Source organism: Mustela nivalis, assembly GCF_964662115.1.
Source record: "Mustela nivalis genome assembly, chromosome: 15".
NCBI lineage: Eukaryota > Metazoa > Chordata > Mammalia > Carnivora > Mustelidae > Mustela > Mustela nivalis.
This window is the reverse complement of record NC_139034.1, coordinates 12356600-12383099: the sequence shown is the minus strand read 5'-3', so window position 1 is coordinate 12383099 and position 26500 is coordinate 12356600. Positions and strand designations below refer to the sequence as shown.

General features: G+C 38.1%; 1 pseudogene across 1 annotated transcript in view; it reads left to right on the top strand.

The window, feature by feature from the left end:
• Positions 1-726: 726 nt before the first annotated feature.
• LOC309848748 (ligand of Numb protein X 2-like) overlaps positions 727-26500 on the top strand; it is a 28591-nt pseudogene continuing 2817 nt past the window's right edge. Inside the window, exons 1-7 of the transcript XR_014316575.1 lie at positions 727-1132; positions 11529-11776; positions 13003-13206; positions 18194-18566; positions 20972-21112; positions 24529-24706; positions 25990-26219. The product of XR_014316575.1 is annotated as a ligand of Numb protein X 2-like (transcript). The remainder of the gene's footprint in view (positions 1133-11528; positions 11777-13002; positions 13207-18193; positions 18567-20971; positions 21113-24528; positions 24707-25989; positions 26220-26500) is intronic.

Sequence of the window (26500 nt, the reverse complement as noted above, 5' to 3'; positions counted from 1 at the left end):
TAATCTGGGCTACATAGAGAATATTTAAATCATACCTATTTTGAAATCCATTTTTTCCAAACATAGTACAGGGCAAAGGTCATTTTTTTAAATAGACACTGAATTATCCTGGAGACAACATTTCAAAGATGCAGCCTTTGGTCTGGCAATGTAAATGCAGAAAATGAGAAGCAAAGAACCATGACTGGGATGACAGATGCAAATGTATCGCATAATATACCTCAATTTGCATTATTAGCATGCTGTGTAGATTAATTGGCTTTAAAAACTACCGTTGAGCAGCGAAGTATTGGAGGATTTCAGTCTGTAAAACGGATTGATTCTCTTAAGTCACACCATATGCAGCATCTTTGCTTTTAATCACAAGTTCTTCTTTCACCAAGAACTTGGCAATGTTGTAGCCAGGTTGTAGCAGGTTTGTAGCAAGTTAAGCTTTGCAAGTTTAATCAGCTAGCAAATTAGTTAATTTGTTAGGATTTTATGACTAATTTATCACCTGATCTAAATTTTATTTTATTTTTTAACCTAAAAAAGAAGTTAACTAAGTAATATGGTATCGATGACTTTCAGCCCCTCTTGACTGATGCTAATTACAGTTGTGGTTTGTTTTGTTTATCTAGAAAAACCTTGATTTTAGTCAGATACATCATTGCTCATCAAAGGAAACCATACGTGAAGTGAAAGTCTAACATATGAAGATACAGAAACTGCTTTGATTGATTCAAAATGGGAACAACAAGTAATGAGATTGTGTCTGTGGAGCAGCCCTCCTCCTCCTCCTTCAATCCTCTGTGTTTTGAATGTGGCCAGCAGCACTGGACAAGAGAGAACCATTTATACAATTACCACAATGAAGTAGATGACGACCTGGTCTGCCATATTTGCCTTCAGCCTCTGTTGCAGCCACTAGACACCCCCTGTGGACACACGTTCTGCTGAAAGTGCCTCAAAAACTTCTTACAGGAGAAGGATTTTTGTCTATTGGACTGAAAAGACTCCACTTTAAGTTGTGAAAGAAGTCCAGTATTCTAGTTCATAAGCTTCTGGGTAAATTATTAGTGTTATGTCCATTTTCTTCAGTGTGCCAAGATGTCATGCAACGCTGTGATCTGGAGGCACATCTTAAAAACAGGTAAGCACAAAATATAAAGGGAAGAGAAGTAAAGTCTAGGGTTTATAAAAAGGTTGGTCAAACCAAAACTTCCTGAAGAGTACCAAGACATCAGTAAGTAAATGGACAAATCAGATACAAGAAACACGCAAATAAGTTCTGTGGAACAACATTTTTACATGACAATTTATCAAAAACATAGATACAGAAACTACAGTGAAGAAGTACCTACTAATATTTTTGCTGGTATAACATGAAGCGATTACATTCATGTGGGCAGCAGGGTGTAGTGATAGACTTTTTTCCAAGGCAGTTTAGCAGTTTGTTTCAAAAAGTGAATGTGAGTATCCTTTGATGTAGCTTATTATCCTAAGGAAATAATCCAAATGAGGGAAAAATTATGTATAAAGATGTGTTCACTGCAGCATTGTGCATAGTTCAATAAATTGGAGTTGATCTAATTAACAGTAGGGAAGGGTTAAAACTACCATAGTACATCAACTCCATGGGATATTATGCAGACAGCACAAACAGTAGTTTGGTTGCAACATGGAAATGAGGGTACATTATTTTATTTGCTAGGATCTTATAAAGATTCTGTGTTCAAGGACTAGACTGAATAAGAGCTAGGGGTTGGAAAATTTAAAGCATTCAATGGGCATTTTTATTCTAATAAAGCTTTTTATTAAAAGCTTAAGTAATTTATTGAGCCAATTAGTGAGTTTTATAATTTGACATTAATGAAAGACTTGGATTTTAGAATTATTTATACCCTTAGGAAAGGTCAAAATATATCTCTATGTCTTATGTATGAAGAATCCCATAATATGACAGAAATAAATGTATTGATTTCTGGATTTCAGAGTTCAGCCACTTGTGCAATAGAAAGCTAGGATTGCTGTGAAAAAGTCACAGTAGAATATATGAGGTATCATAGAATTGATGGAGATTATCTAACTTCATCCCCTCACTTTACAAATCAGGAAACTGAATCACAAAGCTTTAGAGCTAGTTAATGGTATAGTTAGGCCTAAACTTCTAATACTTTTATTTACAATTCTGATATACTGTGCTGACTTGACCACAGGTCCAATCATGTTCCTTACTACTACGTGGTAGTAAGTTTCCTGTAGACATGTGTATATGTGGTCCTTCTATTCCTAAATATCAGTGTTATAAAATGAGGATACTCATTAGAAATAGTTAAGATTTATGAGAAAGAACAAGATGTTTTTACCGTGTCAGAAACATGAAGATTTATAGAAAAATTGTTTAAATCTAAGCTGTATTATCTAGTAAGAGCTAAGAAAAAGTGTAGGGTAGATACAGAGACTTGTGAAAGTGCTTATGGCCTTAGGTTTCCTTGTGTCCTTGGTCACCAGCAGGTGTAGGATCTGAGCATGACAGCATGACAGCAGAGACCTTGTACAAATCGACACCAGACTTTTGAATGTGGTATTCTGGGTGGGTTCTGCTTTCTGAGGTTGAGGAATATCTTAGGCTTGCCTTATTTCTCTCAGTTGGACTATTTTTTTTAGGGAATAGTTTTCTTTGACTCTTTTATGAATATCAGTTAGAGGATGTTAGAAGAACTGAACAAAGTCTCAGTTCAGTTACCAATTATTTTGAGAGCAGTGAGGTAAACGTTGCACGGATTTTTAGGAATATTCACTTAACTAATATGCCTACAAGAATTTAATGTGTAATTGATGTATCATTAGTATTTTGGATCAAGCAGTTTATGTTGGTGATGTAAAAACTTGGGAACAAAACACTGTCCTTTCATTTGTAGGTTGGTAAAGGCTAAGCATTCATGTCCAATTGCAAGTTGCATTTTCCAAGCAAGCTTGTTAATATTTGAGCTACTTGTTTAGTCATTTCCAAAGCACCTCAGGCCTATCTAGTGAAGGATACATTGAAAAAGGTGAATGATTTGAAAAGGTGAGTGACTGGCTTGATATAAACAGCCAAGAATGGTTATTGACTGTGAAAAATAAAAAGGCAAATTACAAAGTGTAATTTTTCTATCTCATTGGAGTAGACATGGGTGGAACAGCCTGACCTTTCTCTAGTTTTCAGTAAAAATGTTGATGTTAAGTAGTCTCTGCAAGTGGAGTGCAAATTAGAATCTAATGCTGGCTTGTGAATTGTCTTTACTAGTCTTTGAATCTCTTTGCTAAAAACTGACATTCAGCTAACATTTCTTCATTTAAATGTTTAATCTATGTTCTAGTATCGGTTGCTGAGAACCTAGCCACCCCAAATGTAGTGACACAAAACAAGCATTTGATTCTGCTCATGCATTCTGTGAGTCAGGAATTCAGACAGGGCACAGCAGGGATGACTTGTCCCTGTTATGTGTAATCTGGACCACAGCGGGGAAGAACTGAAAGCCAAGGACCAAAACATTTGGAACTAGAGAATCTACTTCCAAGATGGTTTCTTCATTCACTCGTCCAGCACCCTGGTGGAGAAAACCAGAGGTTCTGGCTCAGCTAGGAAAGCCTACAGGTGGCTTTCCAGCATGGCACCCTCAGGGTATTTCAAGTTTTTATGTGACATTCAGTGTGGCAGAAGCTAGAGGGCTTTGTATGAACTAATCTTGAAGGCACATATTACCCCTTGTGCTGTCACTCTGTTTGAAGCAGTCCACTCAGATTCAATGGGACAGGGGACCTGGGCTTCACTTTGTGATGGAAGGAGGCCAAACATTTGCAGCCATGTTTTCAAACCAACCCAGACAGGCAACCGAGTGATACCATGAGTCACAGAATATGATTATTCTGACTGTGCCATCTCTACACACAGTCTCACTCATTTGAAAGAAATTGAGAAGTTCCTTATCAACTCTTAGAACTTCAGGGGTGCCTGGGTTGCTCAGTTGATTAAGCATCTGCCTTTGGTTCGTGTTTGTGTTCAAACATTCTTGCCAGCATTCTTTTCTTATGTAGAATGTAAAAAGCAGATATCTATCTATCTATCTATCTATCTATCTATTTCCAAATCATTTGAGAGTATGAGTATCCAGCATATATAAAGAATTTTTACAACTCATTGAAAAAGCAAGTAATCCACAATTTTGAATAGATATTTCTCCAAAGAAGATTATTTAAATGGCCAATAAACAGGTAAATAAATGCTCAGCATCAGTAGTTGATTTTCATAATGTTTTTTTTTTTTTTTTGTAAGTTGTAAGCATCCTGTATATATTTGGATACTAGAACCTTATTAAATATATCATTTGCAAATGTTTTCTTTTGTTCTGTTGATTGTCCTTTCACTTTCCTATGCTCTTTGAAGGACAGATGTGTTTAAACTTATGAAGTCCAGTTTCTCTGTGTTTTCTTTGTTTGCTTATACTTTTGGTGTCATGGCCAAGAAATCAATGCTTAATCCAAGGTCACAAAGATTTGTGCCTGTTTTCTTCTAAGACTTTTATGGTCATTGATCCATTTTTATTTAATCGTGATTAGAGAACATGCTATGTGTAATTCAGTCATTTAAATTTAATTAAGGATTTTTTTTTTTTAATGACCTAGCACATGGTCTACCCTGGAAAATGCTTCATGTTTACTGAGGAAGAATGCATTTATGCTCTTGATGGGCGGAGTGTTCTATAGATGTCCCGTTGGGTCTGGTTGATTCATAGTGTTCTTAAAGTCTTTCCCTGTTCTTCTTTCCCTGTTCTTATCTGGCCATAAGGGTTCAATCCATTATTGCAAGTGTGGCATTGAAGTCCTAAACTATTATTGTTGAATTTTCTATTTCTCCGTTAATTCTGTCATTTTTTTCCTTTATGGACTTTGCATGTCTTTTGTTAGTTACATTTATAATTGTTACAGCTTCTTGATAGATTGAACATTTTCATCACTGTAAAATGTTGGTTGGTAGAAACATTTTTTTTAAAGATTTTTTTTTTGTTTGTTTATTTGGCAGACAGAGACATCACAAGTAGGCAGGGAGGCAGGCAGAGCAAGAGAGGGGAAAGCAGGCTCCCTGCTGAGCAGAGAGCCTTGTGCAGGGCTCAATCCCAGGACCCTGATATCATGACCTGTGCCAAAGGCAGAGGCTTAACCCACTGAGCCACCCAGGCACCCCTAGAAACAAATTTTTGGCTCAAAGTCTGTTTTGTCTAAAATTAGTATACCTACTCAGCTGTCTTTAGGTTATTATTTGCATGGTATACCTTTTATTCTTCTTTTAATTTTGACCTATATGTGTCTTTGTGTGTGTCTCTTACAACACTTACAGTTGGATTTTTTATTTTTTTATCCATTCTGCCAATCATTAACTTTTCAGTGGAGTATTTAATTTATATTTAAATATATTTATTATATTATTTGTATTTATAAATTTATTGTATTTATTAATATTACTGATCAGGCAGGATTTATGTCTGCCATTTTGCTATTCTGTCATTTTTTTGTTTCTCTGTTCTTCCAATACTTCCTTCTTTTGTATTTTTATGTATTTTCTAGTATTCCCTTTTAATTCCTTCATCATTTCTGTTTACATATATATTTTAATTGTTTTCTTAGTGGTTGCCCTGGGGATTATAATTAACATCTTAATTTATAACAGTCTAGTTTAGATTAATACAAACTTAATATCACTAGAGTACAGAAACTTAGCTCATAGATTGCTTGTTTCTTCCCCATTTTTTGTGCTGTTGATGTTATACAAATTATATCTTTATACATTATATACCCATCAAAACAATATAATTATTTCTTTTTGCAGTTGTCTTTTAAATCAGATAAAATAAAAAAGTAGTCATGAAACAAAAACTACTTTTTTTTTCAAGATTTTATTTATTTATTTCACAGAGACTGTGAGAGAGGGAACCCAAGCATGGGGAGTGGGACAGGGAGAAGCAGGCTTCCCGCTGAGAAGCCCCATGTGGGGCTGGATCTTGGGACCCTGAGATCATGACCTGAGCCTGAAGGCAGCCGCTTAACAACTGAGCCACCCAGGTGCTCCCCAAAACTACTTGTATGCTTTTCTGTTTGTGTAGTTACCCTTACCAGCGCTCATTTCTTCATGTGGATATGAGGTACTAAGTACCTTCCATAGCAGCCTGAAAGACTTCCTTTCATATTTTTTTTGTAGGGCAGGTCTGATAGCAACAAACTTTTCATCTGGGAATGTCTTCATTTCTCCTGTTTTTGAAGGATGTTTTTTTCTGGCTATAGGCTTCTTGGACAGTGTTTGTTTAGCACTTTGTGTTTACCACAGCCTCCTAGCATCCATGGTTTCTGAAGAGAAATCAGTTGTCAGTCTTACTGAGGTTCAGTTGTATGTGATATGAGGTATTTTTCTCTTGCTGCTTTCAAGATTCATCAAATTCAGCAAGATTTTGGTTATGTCTTCAAATATTCTTTTGCCCTCTTCTCTCTCAAAAGTGACATATGCCATTTTTGTGGGATTCCAATTCTCCATATATCAATACTCTTGTTAGTGTCCTTGAGAGTCTATCTTTTTTTTTTTTTTTAAACCTCATTGTTTTTCTTTTTGTTCCTGAGACTGGGTAATCTCAATTGACATATCTTTGAGTTCATGGATTCTTTCTTCTGCCTGTTCAAATGTGTTGTGAATTTATTTTCTTTATTATACTTTTAAACTCCAGGATTTCTATTAGGTTCTTTACTATAACTTATATTTCTTTATTGACATTTTTATTTGGTGAGACATCATTCATATGTTTTCCTTTAGGAATTTCCTTTAGGAATGATTTTGTCTGTTCTTTGAACATATTTGTAATGCCTGATATAAGTCATTGTCTGCTAAGATCAATGTCTAGGCTTCTACAGGGATAAAGTTTCTGCTATTTTTTTTTCAGTATATATGGGCCATACATCCTTGTTTCTTTGCATGTGTCTTAATTTTGTACTGAATGCTAGACATTTTTAATAAGGTCTCTGAAGATAGAGATTCCATCATTTTCTTTGAATAAATGCACTCCAGATTGCTACAGAACTTTGACTAATTTCCAGAGCTCAGAAAGAGTTGGTTCTGATGATTTTTGCCAGAGTTCTCATTCCTTTATGGAGAAGAGGATTTTCAGATATTCTTTTTATTTTCTATTTTTGTGCATTTTTATTGGAATTCTAGTTAGTTAACATATAGTGTAGTTTTAATTTCAGGTGTACAATATAGTGATTTGGCACTTCAATACAACAACCTGTGCTTATTGAAAGTGCCCTTTTAGTACCCATCACTTATTTATTTTTTATTTTTTTATTTAAATTCTAGGTAGTTAACATGTAGTGTAATAATTGGTTTCAGAGTACAATTTAGTGATTCATCACTTACATATAACATCCAGCACTCAACACAGCAAATGCCCTCCTTAATCCTCATCACCCATTTAACCAATCCCCCACTCACCTCTCTCCATCAACCCTCAGTTTGTTCTCTGTCATTAAGTCTCCTGTGTTTCACCTCCTTCTCTTTTTTTCCCCCTTTCCCTATGTTCCCCTATATTTTGTTTCTTAAATCCCCTATGAGTGAAATCTTTTAATCTGACACTACTATATCTTACATCAAGTTAGTTCAATGTAATTTTCTTCCTGAAGAGAGCCAGAATAGTGGGAATACAAGCATAACCTTCAGCAGGAAAGGAAAATTTGGCTCTGCTTGCTGTACGAGCCTTCTGGCTTTATTTAAGATAGTTAAAAGACACACCAGTATACAGAGATACCTTCCTAGGTAGTGTAGCAGTATACTAGGGCAGTATAGCCCTCAGTCTATGGCAAGTCACAGTGTCCTTTTTAAGGGGCAGCCCCCTGTCTCAGAGCTCCCTTTCTGCCCACATTTTGTCAATACATGCCTACTCCCATCTAATTAAATGTTACATGCATTTCTTTTCTATTTTTATTCTTTTTTCCCCCCAAAGCATTCATTTAATCATGAAACAGATGTGGATATGGTAGAATCCAGAAAAAGAGTGAACCAAACCTTTTCACTTTTATTAAAAAAATTTTGACAATGAGATCTTTATAAAATGTCAGTACCTTCTATTTGTTATACAATAAACCTCTACTTCTAAGTAGGAGACATAGGCCATTTACAGCAACCATCTTAATGTGTAAAATAATTCTGAATTCTTTCTATAAAAATGTTTGGCGGGGCACCTGGGTGGCTCAGTGGGTTAAAGCCTCTGTCTTCGGCTCAGGTCATGATCCCAGGGTCCTGAGATCAAGCCCCGCATAGGGCTTTCTGCTCATTGGGGAGCCTGCTTCCTCCTCTCTCTCTGCCCGCTTCTCTGCCTACTTGTGATCTCTGTCTGTCAAATAAATAAATAAAATCTTAAAAAAAAAGTTTGGCTAAAATATGAAACACCTTTGCAACAAAATTGGCAATGTAGCTTAAGTAAGATTTCAGAAGTGTCCCCTGGGAAAAAAAATGGGAATGTTTCCTTTTGCCAGATAAACTCTAAACAGTTCAAGTTAAGGTGCCATAAATTAAACAAGGCTAGAAAGTAGCTTCGTGTCACTAGAAATGAACAGCATGTAATGTGTACTTCTTCCATGTCAAACTGACAACCACGTAATGACAATGACTTATCATACGTAAGAAAAGTACAATATGTTCTTCAGAAGCAAATGATATTCCGAGATAATGATTTTAAGCAAATCTCTTATCGAAGTCTTGAATAACTTCAGAAAACATTATCACAGAATGGGCAGAGATCATTTCTATGATGTTAAAGGATTCCTTTATTTTAGATTCCCTCCGTAAATAGAAACACACAAGTATCAACACTTGTAGAACTGATCCTCTGAATGAAACCTTCACTAAGAACTTTCTCATATTCTCTGATTGTGTTTCTGGACTCCACTTTGTGGAACAAATTCACTTTGCCTTAGAAAAAGAACTCCATAAGAATGAATTTAGGAAAGGCGCACCTGGTTGCCTCAGTCAATTAAGTTTTCACCTCTTGGTTTCGGCTCAGATCCAGATCTCAGGGTCCTGGGATCAGCCCCTCATCGGGCTCCACACTCAGCACAGAAGTCTGCTAAAGATTCTCTTTCCCTCTGTCTCTGCCACACTCTGTCTGCCCCTCCCCTGCTCTCTCTTTGCTCTCTCTCTCTCTCTCTCTCTCTCAAATAATAATCTTAAAGAGAAAAAAAAGAATGAATTTAGCATGATGTAGTGGAAAGAGCAGATGTCTTTGGCATCAGCTCTGAGTTTGTATTTTGACTTTGCAACTTAATAGCTGTGGGACATTGTCTTAGTTAAGTGTCAAGTTTCCCATCTGGGCTAACAGAGTGGTTATGAGGATTCAATGAAATGTGGTATGTAGAGGTCTTTCCACGATTACTGGCACAGATTAGACACTCAACAAATGAGTCTTCCTTTCTCTTTAGTTCCAAATGTTTACAGACTGGAGGAACCATGGCTTTGAGCTGTCTGTGGCCAAGAGCTTTTTTCCAGGCCTGCTCTGATTTACTCATTCCCTAATTGTCTTTTAAAACATTTCTTTTGAGGTATATTTCACCCACCATACAAGTCATCTGTTTTTAAGATGTGCAAGTCAGTGTTATTGAGGATACTCCCTGAAGTCTGCAGGCATCATCACAATCGAATTTTTAGAACATTTTCAGAGCAAGCCCGTTCCCATTGCAGCCATGCCCTAGATGCCCAGGTTGTGAATGGTCTGTCCCAATCCTCATTTCCCCTCAAGCCCAGTAAATTTTAGTGTGCAGTTTTTAATAGAAGGCATACACGGTGTGAACAGAAATGCTTGTACCATAGTCTGGGCTTCTGCCCTCATCACCGAAGGTGTTCTCTCTGAGGTTACCATGACCTTTTAACTGCCAAAGCAAAGTAATGCTTTTTGGGTCTTATCTCATTGGCCTCTTTCATGGCATTTGCACTACTGGTCATTTTTTCTTTGTTGACACTCTTGCCTCCCTTGTGTAGTTTGAAGTCTTTCTCTCATCGTCTCCTCCTGGCTAGTTGTTCTGTCTCTGTGTGCGCAGCTGCCCATCTGTTTAAAGGTGGGTGTTGCGCAGTCCTCTGTAACCTTCCTGAGTGCTGGATGAATGCGTTCTTCCATAGTTCTCTGTGATATCGCATGAAATACCTGTCTTTAGTCCCTCTTAGCAATTTGCTGTCCCATTGGGATGTAAGGATACCTGGTTCTTTACCTTTCTAACAACTTCAGGGTCCAGTTTTAAATTTATTCTTGGATAAGAGAAGAGGGGCTTTAGAGTTACTTAGTTTGTAGGATTTTGTCGTTGTTAGCTAGGCTCTTTCCCAGCTGTGCACATTCTGCTTATGTTTCCTTCCCACTTCCTGTTCCTAGTCTGTTTCTCCATCGAAGACTGGCTGTTATGCATATGGATACCAGTGTGTGATATGCATTTGGGGAATTGCATCTTTCCCTATATTTTTAGTCTCAAGTATTTTTTTATGATCCACTTTTTGTCACCATTTTTTTATTGAATGAAATAGTTTTAAAATGCATTTCTCATGCAATCTACTTACTTGACAAAAATCATTTTTCTCAGTGATACAATATTCCAAGTTACTTGTCAGGTCCTTGCAGGAACATTTCTTGGAGTGCGGCACAACAGTGCAGAAGGAAAATCATGTGTCCTCTTTCTTCATAAGGTGATGAGGAAACCGGGAATGAGAAAAAGCTGAATAAAGAAATTCCGTAGCAATCCTTTTCAAGAACTTGAAACCCACAACTTATCTTTAGTTTGTGAGGTGAAATTCATTACTTTTACAGCTAAGGGATAGCTTCCAGTTTTTAATAAATTAATCCTATACTTGATTTTTCATGAAATTTGAGATTTTAAAAAACACCATCATTGAATGAAGTCTGCAGCCCTAGACATAAGACCGCCACCCACCATACGCAGCCTCTTGAGCCTTTGCTCTGCTTTTCTGCAAGTGGCAGAGCCTCAGATGTATTGCTTCTCACTAATAAATGAATGTGTACCCTTGGCCCTGAGATTGGAAAGGAACAGTGTCACTCAAGGTCCAAGTCTGGATGCAGGAGCACATTGTGGAAGAAGACTGCTGTTTCCACTCCTGTTAAGGAGTTAAGCCGTCTCTGTGAAAAGGGGGTTATGAAATCAGGATCTCAGAATAGTATTTGCAGTGTACTGTCAACTGTGCTGGTGTATTTCTGGGACTACTATCTATCTGAATACAGGTTTTTATTGAAGTATTTCTTGAGACACACACAAAGCCACTATTTGTGCCAACACCTTTTTAAAGTTTGCTACACAGTGTGGTAGGAACTTAGTTTGAGCAGAGGTTAAAATCAGAATTACATACCACGTGTGGATTACCTCTAGGTGAGTTTGGCAATGAAGCAGTGGCTATTCTGTTGTTGGGGCACAAGCTGTCAATCACTTTTCCTTTCAAATCATCTGGGAACCCCCTAAAGCTCTCTTTCTAGATGTCCTGGAGCTTCTCATCGGAGACTTGCCCTAGAAAGGCAGAAAAGTGATAAAGCTCAGACAGAGATTGAGAATGAGAACGGAACCACTGTAATAGATCTTCCAGGTACTTTATCCCTCGAAACGGACTGCTCAGGGACAGGCACAGCACCTGCTGAGCGCAGCTTGATATCAGCGTCTCTGCCCCCGTGGCCTGAGGAGCCTGGCCTGGACAACCCCACCTTCGAGGAGAACACGGCCACTGACAGTATGTGCTCTTCACCTTGCTTTTGCTTTTCATCTGTTTTCAAATCAGATATTTCCTTTCTTCTCACTACTCCCTATTACTTTCCCTACATGGGGTGTTGTTGTTGTTGTTTTTCTCTTCAACAAATAATTTTACTGAGATATGCTTCACGTATCACATATTCACCCTTTAAGTGTACAAGTCTAACAGTTTGCCGGTTAGAAACAGAAAGCGAGTCTTACCTTGAGGCTTATCCTTCCCCCTCCCCCTCTTCTGTTGTAGTCCACAAATTCACTGGTCATCAGCAGGCTTCTTTTGTTTGTTTGTTTGAAGTCTGTTGCGTCTTGACTAAGAAATCCACAGAATCAAGAAGAACAGAAATAATACCTCAGCCTAAGTGCTTATTCTGTGTCAGCACTGTGCCAAGCATTTTACATATATTAACTTATTAAATGCTTGTACCAATACTGGATTTTTTTTTTAATGATGAGGAAACTTATTCAGAGAGTCATTGGTCAAAGTCTGAGAGCCAGGAAATGGCTGGGTATGTATCTGACTCCCAAGGCCATGTGTCTATTGCTGTCCTCTGGTAGCAGCCACTGATCTGTCTACATGACCCACCAGAAAACAGGCAGAAAACCTCTAGTCATAGATCTTGGGCATATCTTAGTAGTTGGCCTGTTGTCTTACTTTTAAATAGGCTTATCTCTTATGAAAATTCCAATTTTTCTATAAATCCCAGTTTTCCCAGCCATGGCTATAACAATTCTTCTATCTCCTACTGCTCAGATCAAGACCCTCCTCTTCTTGCTTAATGTGGTTACTTTGTCAACCACTACGGTGATTGTATGTCACAGAGTTTGTCTTTTTTATTTCATATGTACTGCCTTACACTGTTTACAGCTGTTTCATGGGTCAAACTTTCTCTGATCAATTAGGACAAGATGATATTTTCTGTATATTTCTTTATCAGATTACTGTGTGGTCCCTAGTGATCTGATGCATAGTAGTTATTTGTTGATTATTTACTGATCACCTTTCGAAGAGGAGGTGTTTTGCTAATCTTACCTATTGGTGTTTTTGTCATTCTATTTTTCTTATCCCGTGGTATTGCTTTGTTATTAATCATCTCTTAACATAAGGTCATCATTAATGATAGATGATAACTTACTTACCTGAAGATAATAAAAATATAAAACGTTTTTACTTTCCACCTATTTTTCTCTCTCTCATTTTTAACTTGGCAGCTATGCAACAGCCAGTTAGCTTACTGGAAGTTGAAATTACTACAATTGAAATTCACCGGTCTAATCCTTATATTCCACAATGCTAGGAATTAGCATTGTGGCAGCAATGAAACGCCACTGATCAACATTGTTATCCAGGAAATCTGTCGGCATGGGGTGATCGCCAAAGATGGAAGACTTTTTACTGGAGACCAAATTCTTCAGGTATCAATTTTTAAAATTATTTTGTTAACTTGCCTCTTTTTTTTTTTTTTTGCTCTTATTCATCAATTTAAAACTTAGGAAATTATGGTACTGTGGAATCTGACTTATAAAAAGATAAGTTTTACTGTTTTTTTATGCAAAACAGATCAGAATTTATCGGTAATTTCTCCGATTTCCCCCAAACTCATGGAATGTATTTTTACCCCCATCTTAAATTTGATCCCGCATGTGCCTCAGTGCGTGGCTCTCCAGGCCAGCTGGATTCCTCCTGGCTTGGTCTCCACGGTTGTCTATTTCGGGGCCACCTTCACTGCTAAATTCTCTTGTCCCATTGGCTCTATCCCTAGTCCCAGGGTACCATCCATCAGTTACCTTCGTTGTCTGATTCATCCTTCTCTACACGGATTTCTATAATCTAGAAAAGACAGGTCACACAGCACAAGTTACTTAAAACTTATACCATTGAATTTAAGATAGAATTCGGAAATCATGACCACCTCTTGTTGGCTCTCAAATGCACTCTCGTCCACAAACAGCCTGACTCTGCACTAATCCTTGGTGCTACCCTCTTCCTCTTCTCTTTAAAGAGAAAGAGCTACTCCAACTAATGAACTAGCTTCGGGCAAGATGATATTGTGTTAGAGGGCATATTGATGAGCATGAGATGGCCAGAATTCCACTGTTCATGTAAATTCTAGAGTTCATGTGAAAATTGACCTGGATATATGACCCATACGAGTGTAAGTGGTACTTGAAGTTAAAAGAATGGATATTTAGGAGAGAAGAAATAGGCATGAATGAGAAAAGATGTCTTCTAGGAACCCAAGCTCAAGGACTCTTGCCTCCTCGATTTTACTGCTCGGTCCTTCCCCATGGTCTGTTGGTATTCACCCCTTCCCTTTTCCCTGCCACCTCTCTGGTCTGTGCCCTCACTGCTTCACGTCTAACCCAGTAGAATCAATACCCCTGCCTTCCTACTCTGCTCTGAAATCCGGTACGACCATTGTCAGGTTAATTCATCTGTGACTCTGCTTTCCCTGGGAAGACTGGACCAGAGAATCAAGTCCATACTGATTAATCTAACAGTTCGGGTCCTCTGTGGACTCTTACACAACCTGTCCCCTCATCCTTCACCCTTGCTTTTTCTTTCAGCTGTAACCATCGGTGTATTACTGAAACATCATAAGCATGGTGGTCAGAGCTGAGGGTGTAATTAAGAGCAAAAAGCAACCCCTGCCCTCATAGAATGTATAATGTAGCAGAAAAGCCAGACATAGCAGTCTCCTTGCTTCCCTCCATGTTCCAGCCTGTCCCCATTGTGCTACAGCTTCCCCACCTTCATCCAGAAAGCCCTGCCCTGCCATTTTCACCCATTCAGACCTCTTCTCACACTAAGTGCTGAAGACATTCCTTCTCTTCACCACTTAATACATAATTGGTCACAGAGAGTTATTCAAATGCAGTGTCTTCCTTTGGGGATGGCAGCCGCCATTAGTACGTACTGTGGGACAGGCTTCTCACAGTGCTGTACCTGGAGTCGGTACCCAGGACCCATTGCTGAGTCAATAAAAGAGTGGATTTGGTTATGATATCCTGTTGGGAATAGCTGTCTTCTTCATTAAAACCAAACTTAGAACCTCTAGGATTTTTAGTTCTTCAAGAGAAATGTCCAGAGGGGAAGACAGACAAACTAGGCTCCAAGAGCAGCAAGGATTGACCTTTCCACTGGGGGTTCCTGGCTTTGGTTTCCACGCCCATCTGTATTCTGCCTCTTGTAGTTTGTGATTTCCACTTTGACACTTGGGCCCAAAACCCCTCCTTCATTGCACTTGGCCTGGCTGACACAGACTGAACTTCCAGTGTTTTGTTCTTGACTAAATCCGGAGAGGAAATAGGAGAATACAGGAAGCATAACTAATCCAGCTTATGTAAAATCCAGTTTCTGATCCTACCATAGCTAGCTATTTACCGCATTCCTGTGTTTGCTGTCCTTTTATGATATTAGTAGTACTCTGGTTGCATGAGGTTGGCACAGCTCTCTGGACACCTTACCCTGTATTCCTTCTACCCCAGCTCCTAAACTGATTCTCCATGGAGGAACTCTTGTAGCTGGTTTTGACATTTTGACACCTTTGTGGCCAAGACCAAAAGAGCCAGATTGCCCTTTTCTGCAGCTTACACAGTGTTCTTTACTTCTCCACTTCTGGCCTTTCTAGCTATAATTGAGTATACATTTATTTTCATCTTTTGCTCTTTGCTACCAGCAGTGTGCCAGCTTTGGATATTAAATTTTTTACATATTTTTCTTTTTACATATTTTACATATTTCATATTTTTTACATATTTTCATTTTACATATTTCTCATGCTTTTTCTAAATTTTAAAGGTAAAAACAAATGCTTTGTTCTTATTTGCATTTCTTTGAGTATAATTGAGGTGAAATCTGTAACCTCAGATTTACTAATGTATTTAACATATAGTTTGCTAATATATTAGCAAAAAATATAAAAATGTATAAAAATATATTTAATATATAGTTTTGTTTGCTATAGGGTTTTGTTTGCTAAAATATTTCATCTACAGGCTTTTTTACTGGTCTGCTTTGGAGAATTGTTTAATAACATAACTGAATCTGTATACCTCAAATAAAAATCTAATTATCTGAAATACTGGCTATAATTTGGGGAAATAACTCAAAGCTATAAATCAGCATTGTAGACATTCCAGTGCATTATTATTGTTTATGGAGGCATACATATTAATAACCCTAATAATGGCAATCTTAAATGCAGTTTAATGATTTCAAATTGATACAAAAACTATGAGCACATAACCTGATTATTGAAATCACAAAGGGTCTTTCCTCTTGTGGGCCTGACTTCTCATTGGCCTTTGACTGGTATGCTGGAGCCAATAAGTAAAGCCACACTACTTGCCCAAATACAGAGTAGTATTTATGGCCATTCAAAAGGAAACACTTGGAAAGAAGGCTCCTTAGTATATTTTTACTACCTGGTTATCTTCCACTTTTTGTGAGCTGCATAAATAATACCGTGAGCCAATTTGAAAAGACCTTAGAGTGGTTAAGATGGTTTATTTACAGACCAAAGGGCTAGCTAGCCTGTGTTTTTAGTTTAGCAAACTAGATGTAGTAACAGTGGGTGGCTTTGGTTTCCCCACGATGATTATATATGTGCATATGTGTATGTGTATGTTTTATATATATACCCACACATCCATGTTATTCTATTAAATAACCTATTTGAAAAGGAGAACCATATACCCTCAGGGCCTTTCACAGTGCAGCATTTTGAGCAGTTTGAAGAATAAAATAGTGTAAGAGATTACATCAATATTACCATTAAAAATAATACAAATTTCAGAACATGATTAAGAGTACGAATTTACAGTGCAATCTGAGTCATCAGTGATTTATTCACTTTTGGTTTTGAAGGAAAATAATTGCAGTCGTGTCTTGACTGCATTGGTACAAAATATGTTTAGCTAAAGATGTGGTAAAGTTTACTCTGCTGGTGCTATTTCTACAACATCTAGCAACAGTATTTTATTTGGTCTCTGCTTTCTCTGTGTTTCACTGACAACCACACATTTGTGAAGGGAAAATCTCTGATTGTAAGATATTCCACAACCCACATCACGAAGATGGTGTGAGGCTACATACTCGCACATGGCTAGCACTGGATTCCAGCCAGATGTTTGTAAAGTCATTTGTGATAGATGTGAATTTAAGACGGAAAAATAAGAACCTAGAGATAAGTGGCTTTTTAGCTGAATAACCAGAAATGATGAGCTTTGACTAACTAATCCACGTCAGGCTGGTTTTTTAGAAGCTGTCTTAAAGTTCTGTTCTTGACCCTATGTTACTCAACTTTTTCATCAAGGATCTGGATGGCAACCAAATGCACAGATGTTGCAAAGTTGGGAGAAGAGCAAGTTTATGTGTGAGATCTATGGCATTTGATGCCTGAATTTTAAAAGATGTCCACAGGCCCGAATCAATAAAATTCAAATTAGTGGTGCTCAAAACTGTCAACTCGAGATGGGTAGGAAGGGGGAAGGCTTTCCTTAAGATAGACTCACGTGAAAAAGATTGAAGGGTTTGGGTAATCAAAAGCACCTAACCCAGAGCCTGCCACATAATGCATCCAAGAGAATGTCCATTTCTGCTTGCTGTTGGTGCAGACTGATGAGGAGAGGAATTCTAATTGTAATAAATACTCAGAATTGTGCCAACCTCTTCCTCTGACTAGGTGAATAACTGAAGCTGGGTGTATTTTCTTAGTCCTGTTCCTGTCCCAGGATCAGTCACTATACTCCTTTCAGGGCCATAAGGTTTAGTAAGTAAATGTTCTGTGAGTACTGAGTTAAGCTTGTTGTATTAGATAGATGTTACACTTGAGTGCTAAACAGAGTGAAACTGTAATTGCCTGCTTTTCTTTAAAGTAAAAATGACTGATCTGAGATCAGATTGTGTATCTGGACTGTGTCCCTTTTCTTAGATTAAAACTTGGTGTATTTTTTCCAGCGTAAGTGTTTTTCATTTGGAAAAGCCACATAAATCCAGTAGATCTTCAGTTTCTGTTCCACTAGAACTAGTATTTTGTTGGCACTTGCCACATGCTGCTGCTGTCTCTGCATTCTCCTCCTGGTCCCGTGAAGCGGAGAGTAAACCCATCTCACCACTCAGGGGACACACTCAGACATCCCGCTACTGGCAGGACCAGGGACTCTGATTCAGCACCGTTGCTGAAGCCTGAGATCCTAACTGCCATTCTCTACTTCGTGCTAGTCATTGTGAGTGAAGCTTAGGAACTGTGCATTTTAAAACATCTTCAGGGCTTTTCTTTGTAAATAATGACTGTATATCATTTTCCAAAGTCAGTTTCTTTTGGAAATGGCATATAAATGTTTACCAGTTGAGAAGTTAAAAGATTGTCCCACCTCGGTCATAATTCTTTTCTTCCAGGTCAACAACTGTAGCACCAGCAATGTGTCTCACAACTATGCCAGAGCCGCCCTTTGCCAGCCCTGTTCCACGCTGCACCTGACCGTGCTGCGAGAGCGGTGCTTTGGGGGCCGGACCTACAACCACTTCAACTGTAGCTCTTCCCGGGAAGAGGTCTTCCACGTGGTCCTTCACAAACAGGACTCTGGTGAACAACTTGGCATTAAATTCATTCGAAGGACCGATGGGCCAGGAGTTTTTATCCTTGATCTGTTGGAAGGGGGCCTGGCTGGCTGCCCAGGATGGAAGGCTGAGCAGCAACGACCGAGTGCTCGCCATCAATGGACACGACCTGAAGCTCGGAACCCCTGAGCTTGCCGCCCAGATCATTCAGGTACACGCGGATATTCATTCCACGTGCTCAGCCTTTATGTCGATGTTTTCGTAACATGAGAACCTGAGGGATATTTGATATTTCATGGGGGAAATCAAACATGGCTCCCCAAATCCTTCCAAATGCACAAGAGATGATTTTATCATTACAGATAAAATCCTGTCCGGAAAACTGAATCCCTGTGAACATTTAGCCTTGCTCTTTATAGAGTGAAGGCTCTAAATTTTCACATGGGTTTTTCATTTGCTCCATGGGCTCCACTTAAGCCCAGACATAAAACACACATTTATGTCCACATTTAACAGGTGAGACAAGCAAAGCTTGAAGGAGCTGTGGTTCCAAAGTTGTGACTTCTCTGCTCTTGTAACTTTCACTCTCTGCTTCAGCTCCATACAAGTGGGGAAAGTCAACTTTTATTGAGAATAACTCATTATCTCTATAGTGCCTTTTTTATAAAGCATTCAGAGCATTTCAAACACATCATAACTTGTGTTCTTACAGTAGCCCTGTGAAGTAATGATGGTTATTATTAGAGAAAAAAATTTTTCAATAAGAGCATTAAAATAGGTAAAGTAGAGGGGCACCTGGGTGGCTCAGTCATTAAGCATCTGCCTTCGGTCAGGCATGATCCCAGGGTCCTGGCATCTAGTCTCACATTGGGGCTCTCTGCTCAGCCAGGAATCTGCTTCTCCCTCTCCCACTCCCCCTGCTTGTGTTCCTTCTCTTGCTTTCTGTCAAATAAATAAATAAATAAATAATAAAATCTTTTAAAAAAGAAAACAGCTTTAAATTAAAAAAAAAAAAAAGATAGAAAAAGTAGAAAATCATCCAGAGCAGACCTTCTGGTTCTATAACCTACCAGAGCATTTAATGATATGTGTATCTCCTACAGAGATAGGGGTGAAACAAAGATGTGTATGGTGTTTTGTTTTGTTCTGTTTTAAGTAAGCACAAGAAAACACTTTGACATAAAGGAAACCAAGCAGTAACATAATCAAGCATCAGGAATTAAGGTAGGTTGATAATCACTGAGAAATGTGTATAGTAAACAGAATTGAGTTACAATGAAGATTTAAGCTACTGTGTAAGAAAACCCAAATTTAAATCCCATTTAAGTTACTCTTTTTCACAAATTTTTGGTTCATTATAACTATGGGAACACACACACCCGTAGCCATCTTGCATTAGGAGGGAGATTCAGGCATTGGTCTCTTGTCCCAGACTAGATGTTTAAAAAAATTAGATACAGATACTTATATATGATACCAAATATAATATATTGCTCAAGTTGTTTCTTTGTGAAAAACATCTTAATGTTTTGGCTCCATGGTTCAGCATCTGCCTTCCGCTCAGATCCTCCATCGGGCTCTCTGCCCTGCGAGGAGTCGGCTTCTCCCTCTTCCTTTGCCCCACCACCCTGCTCTCTCGCTTTCGCTCTCAAATAAATAAAATCTTTTTTTAAAATTATGGTTTTCACTCCTTTTCCAACTTGAGAACTGAAACTGGAGTGCTTTCTTAACATTACTGACTGCAGTCATGGGGGAGGAGGATTCTACTTTCCACCACACCTTCTTGAAAGCAGGCTGTCAAATTTTTCCATAGAAATGATAGTAAACTTGGAAAGTTGTAGTCATGACCAAGAATCAGCATCAAGTAGACCAGGCCTGTACGTTAAAAGCAAAGATAAAATAGCTTTAAAAAGTGTAATAGATGTGAATCTGTGTTTCAGATCTAGATCTATAAATACAGATAATGGACCTCTAAATTCAACGTGGTTGTCATCACCTCTAAAATTACGCACACAATTTGTAATGTATATAAATACTAATCCTGTTTTACAGGACCTTTGTTATCATTCTTTTCAGGACTGTTTAAGCTGATCCCTATTTTCGATTTGAAGCTGTAGTGTGTGGAAACAGAGCTACATGTAGTTTCATTGATTATCACTCTCAAAGTAGCCATCTTGGAATTTATTTCAGAAATCACAAAGAATTGTAATCCAGTTTGGAATCCGTTCATCCTTTAATCTTCTTTGCTCTCTTTCTCTCAGTGCCAAGGCCAGTTTTGCAGGGGAGGGAAGTATAAAAATACAGTTACCCTTCAAGAAATCATGGGGAGATCAGAACCCAGGCTTTGCTTTGGTTATGTCCTTGGTATTTCCAGGGTTAGGGAAGGCTTACCCAAGAGGTCTGTGTGTGGCTCTTTTACCTGCAGAAGTTTTAAAGTATTAGCTCCTGAAATGAACTCCCTCGTCTGCCCCACCCCCAACAGGGGCCTGCAGTCCCCACTCAGGTGAGGCTCTGATACAGCCATGATAAGTGCATTGAAAATGACCCTCCCTATAATTTTTTTTAAGTGAGAAGCATCATTAATGACTGGTGGTTATATATGTGTGTTTTCTCCAGGCTAGTGGCGAGAGGGTGGATTTAACAATTGCTAGGCTGGAAAAATCCCAGCCTGGTAACCCTGTCCAGGACGCAGGAGCTCAGAGTAGCAGCCAGCACCATGCACAGCTGCTGTACCACAACAGTCCCAGCTCACACAAAGTGAGGCCTCGAGTTTGCATGTTTTCATTCATCTGCCCTCAGGGAATCCTTGTTACAAACTGGTAAGATTTAAATGAGTGCTGTTACTCTGTTGGAAAAGGTGAGCACAAGGTGTTTGGGGGTGTGGAATGTGTGTTTGGCTACCTTGAGAGTCCCTGTACAGTCTGTTCCTCAGCCAGTAGGGGTGGTTTCTTAGTAAGAAGGTCCCTCTGCCAGATTGATGAGAAGTGTTTGATCTTCTAGAAAGACTTCTTTGTTTGGTCCTGCTTGAAAGTGGGATTTATCTTGGTTTGCTCATTCAGTTGTAACAGGTGGTTATGTAACTGAAAAAAAGACAATGACCAACAAGTCCATACTTAGCGGTTGGGCAGTTTGCCTACAACAACAGAATTCTCTATGTGAATATGAAGCATAAATCATTCTTTCTGATAGGTACATGCAAAACACATAAAGCAATTCTTTCTATGTTACAGTTTATAGGAATACTACCCTAGATCATTTTAAATTCCCGAATGTTGAGCTTTTTGCTGCATCTTTCATATTTCAGTGCTTTGATAATATATTCCTAGGTCATTTATCTGTGCCAAAAATTCTGATGTTGTCTCACTTTGGATGCAGAAATCAGTAGAAATCAAAAAACAGTGGCACTTTACTGTGTTCTCAGTATTATTTACTTCATTTGATCTTTCATCAGAACTCAACTTGTGATAGGCCAGAATTTTTAAAATGATGCTATTTACCAACTGTGTGAAAATCACACATAGGAAACTTCCTATAGTTTTTTGTCTGTTTGTTTTTACTTCCTATAGTTTTTAAGTAGACCAGTAAATAAGTTTTTATTTAGCAAAGCAATTTAATTTTACTTAAGGAGAATGACTTGAGAAACGCATGTTTAGCTTAAAGTGGCTTCTTAATGTAAGTACAATTTGAGAGAATAACTCTGTACTGTCACAGGAGCCCAAGAAAGCATCATTTAAAGGCACAAGTATTTTTGGCCCATCAGGTTCATCTGGTATTCTGAGCTGAAGTATAGCCTTGTCACTGGTCATTGGTCAGTTAAAACTTTTAAGAAATTATAAGCACAAACTTATTCTTATTTTTGAACAGAAAACAAAATGTGTGAAGGGAACCGATAATTTTGCTTTCACAATGATGACTACGAAAAGCAGTTATTGTTTCAAAAAGGAATTTGAATAGGAGTTGTTCATATCGCTGGTCCTTGCTTTACAAGTTACATATATATACATTTTCCTAAAGAATCATAATTAAGGCAAAAGTTGGTAACTGAATCCATGAATTCTATAGAAAGTTGAAATATGGGTGCTCAAAGACAACACTACAATTTTAAGACTGTTTTAAGAACTACTTAACCATTTCAGCATCCATATAGAGGACTATTTATGTCCTTTTGTTTGTTTTGGGCACATATATTTTTCTTTTTACTAGTTTCTATTCCTTAATTTTAAGTGGTGGTGTTTTCAATAGCAATGCTGAATTCTTACTCTAGGTGCTCTGTAAACCTGATTGTTAGAACAGCCACATGAAATGTAATTTTAAGCATTAATTTAACAATTTACCATTAACATACAGCATTTGTGATGTCAAATCCTAATTTAAAAAAATAACGGTCTCCTAGGGAAAACAAATACAAATTCATCAAAACAACCTGTTCAGAGGATAATCATTGTTAAAAATTAAAGCACACATTACTCTATTACTAAGCCTCTGCGTAGCTGCTTGGAAACATTCATACAGTGTTAAGCCCTTAGAAGTTTCCATGAAGTGTACCAAGAGTAATCTGTGAAGTTTGGCTAAAATGCATACATCTCAGCCATATCAAGGAATAAAACAACCACCTCTGATTGACTCAAAACCTGACAGACACAAGCGTTGAAGTCAGTATGTTCCCAGCTGAGTTTACCTGGATTGTCTTCATAATAACGTGGGTCTTGCCCAGTTTGGAAGGATGCGAACATAGATGTCATATGCTATGATACCACCTGTAGACGTTTACAGGTTTTCTATGAGGTCAAAATTCAAGGAACTCTAGGCTATTTAAGTAGTGCCCTCAAGAAAATTTCAGAGTGTGGGTTTCAGGAGCAGAGAAGAGCAGACAACCCTGCCGGTCCAGGGCTTGACTGACACGTCGTACCTGTCCGCTCTGAAGCAGTGTCACTAAAGGAAATGTTACAGTTCTAGCAAAAGAATTCATCTAGTTCTACTGTTGATATTGTTAGTCGTGGTAATAGTTATCTTGTTATCTACACTATGCTCTTATAGTATATGCATTAAGGAACCTTTTGAGATATTAGCTTCCATTATTACACTTAATGGGATAGCACCCTTGTAGTGTGGATGCATATAGCATCATGCTGTATGAACATACACAACTACATATGAATACATGTTTATGTATATACACTAAGTGTATATATGTGTATTTTTTTTAACTTGAATCACTTCAAATCCCAGTGTGATCATGCATAGCAATATAATTTGGAGCAAATTACATGACCTTTCTAATAAGGCTATTCCCTTGTTTATAAAATGGGGCCAACCATAGGATTTACACTCAGGACCATTGTAATGAAATTTAATGAAACCATTAAAATGAAATAATACATGTGAAGCCATTTGCTTTACACATAGTAAATCTTCAATAAATGTTAGTTACTATTGCTATTTTAATATTAATATTGCATAGGTATACCTTGTTTTTTATAGCATTCTAATTTTAAAAAGGTGATGTTTTAAATTTTGCTTTTCTTCTAGGAGTGTCAATAAATATCGGTAATAAATAGAAACAATAAATATCGGTAAAAATTGCTTTTTCCTGAGAACACAGTTTGTTTGAAATTTTTTCTCTTCCTTAACTTTTTCAAAAATTCAGTTATTTCATATCCTTATAGCTTTCTGTAAAGGTTGTGAATTTCAGTTTGCACCCGTTTCATGACTGAGCATTCTCATAAGTAAGAAACAGAAGATAGATCTATAGCTTTTTTCTGTCAGTTAACAAAATCTGCACTTTACTTTTGTACTATTCTGTCAACATTTCTTTCAAAGAATAGAGGAGAGAGAAAGAAATAAAATTGATTAGCTTGTCTTCAGAATCTTAAAACTCAAATGCATTATTTACTTTTGTAGAATTGGCCCTATTTTGACTTCCATATATCAACAGTCCTGAGTTTTTTCTGTTCCATACATAGTCATATGAAAATACAGCCGTCCAAAGTCTGACATTGTGATCCCCAGTGTTCGGTGTCATGTTTGTACCATGAAGAACTGTGTATAATTTCTACGGTAATTGATTTTAACAGTGACTTTATCATTGCCATGGTATTTTTTCCTTCAGTTTCCTTACTTTACTTCAGCTATGTATTATTTATTTTCCAATAAATTTTCTTCTCAATTGTTAGGATCTTACCCAGTGTGTTACATGCCAAGAAAAACACATTACTGTAAAGAAGGAACCACATGAGTCCCTGGGAATGACAGTGGCAGGGGGCAGAGGAAGCAAGAGTGGTGAACTGCCCATCCTTGTAACCAGTGTGCCAGCTCATGGCTGTCTGGCACGTGATGGCCGCATCAAAAGAGGTAAGATAGGAAGGGCTGGGAACAGTGAAACTCTTCCCATCTTCTCCCTGCATGCAACTCATGTTTGAAAAAATAACAAATATTCCCCAAATTTTCTATTAAATATGATTTTTAAAAAAATATTTTAGGGCACCTGGGTGGCTCAGTGGGTTAAGCTGCTGCTTTCGGCTCAGGTCATGATCTCAAGGTCCTGGGATCGAGTCCCGCATCGGGCTCTCTGCTCAGCAGGGAGCCTGCTTCCATCTCTCTCTCTCTCTACCTGCCTCTCCATCTACTTGTGATCTCTATCAAATAAATAAATAAAATCTTAAAAAATTTTTTTTAAAATGTCCCTTCCATATATAAGTGTAAAACCTCTCTCTAAGGTTAGAAAAATGCCTGATGGGAAGGAAAATTGCTGCAGTTTGATGATGTTTCTGTTCTTTTTTAAAAAAGATTTTATTTATTTATTTCACAGATAGAGATTACAAGTAGGCAGAGAGGCAGGCGAGGGGTTGGGGGGGAAGCAGGCTTCCGGCTGAGCAGAGCCTGATCTTAGGACCTGGGATCATGACCTGAGCTGCAGGCAGAGGGTTTAACCCACTGAGCCACCCAGGCACCCTTTCCGTTATTTTCTAATGTTTATTTGGATCATTGCATTATTTCATGTTGGAAAAAACCCTCTAAAAAATAGAACACTCATCTTTTCCTTCCTAATCTTTTATATAATCCTCGTTGCCCTTTTTTTTTTTTTTTTTATATTACTTGGCAGGGCAACAAGCACTTTTTTTTCTTCCTTAAGCAAAAGATGCTCAAATCACAAGTTTCATTTCTTTGTGTAGACCCAAGGATCTCTTCTCTTTAAGTATTCCGATACATTCACACTGAGCAAACTCTGTAGGACTATCTTTATCTATAAAACTGTGTAACTCTAAAACAGGATATGTTAAAAATTCATTTCTAAGAGCAAAAGATCAAATAATTTTTGAGCAGGAAAGAACTATAGAAATTACTGAAGCCCAAAGAAGAGAAATGAACATACCCAGGTCCTGCACATTAGCAAAATGAGGTCTAATGACTTGGACTTCCAGTTGAATCACAGTGCCTCAAGCCACATTTTTTCCTATATATGATGAAATTATCTTAAAGTTTTGAGTTGTTTTGGAATATTTTCCATGAATTGGATTTTTCCTTTGATATAGTAAGAATGACAGAGATGTGAAAAAATTACAAATAACAGGATGTATAGGGAAGATAATGACTTGGGAGCTCATCTCATTTTTCTTGTTTATTCCTTTGGACAGGTGATATATTGCTGAATATCAATGGCATTGATTTGACCAATTGAAGTCACAGTGAGGCCATGGCAATGCTAAAAGCCAGCGCCGTCCCCTGCTGTTGTCCTGAAGGCATTTGAGGTCCATATTGTCGAGGAGGCAGCCCAGGCTACCGAAGAGCAGCCAGGCACCTTCAGCGAGAAAGAGTAGGACTCCAGCTGGTCCCCGTTGTGGGTCATGTGGCTTGGGCTTCCAAGGTACTGACAGCGTTTCAGCAGTTTCATGGAATAATCATAGTGACAACATTTCTCAGTATGGAGCACAGTAAATTCATTCGTCCAGGGTGTGAGGGGGGAAGGTCCTTGTCACAGATGAAAGTGGCAATGGCATATCAAGTTATAGAAGAAAAGGGTATTTTTTTTCTTAGGTTATTTTAAAAGATAAATTTAAGGGGCATCTAGGTGGCTCAGTTGGTTAAGCATCCAACTCTGGATGTCAGCTCAGGTCTTGATCTCTGGGCCATGAGTTTGTAAAAAAG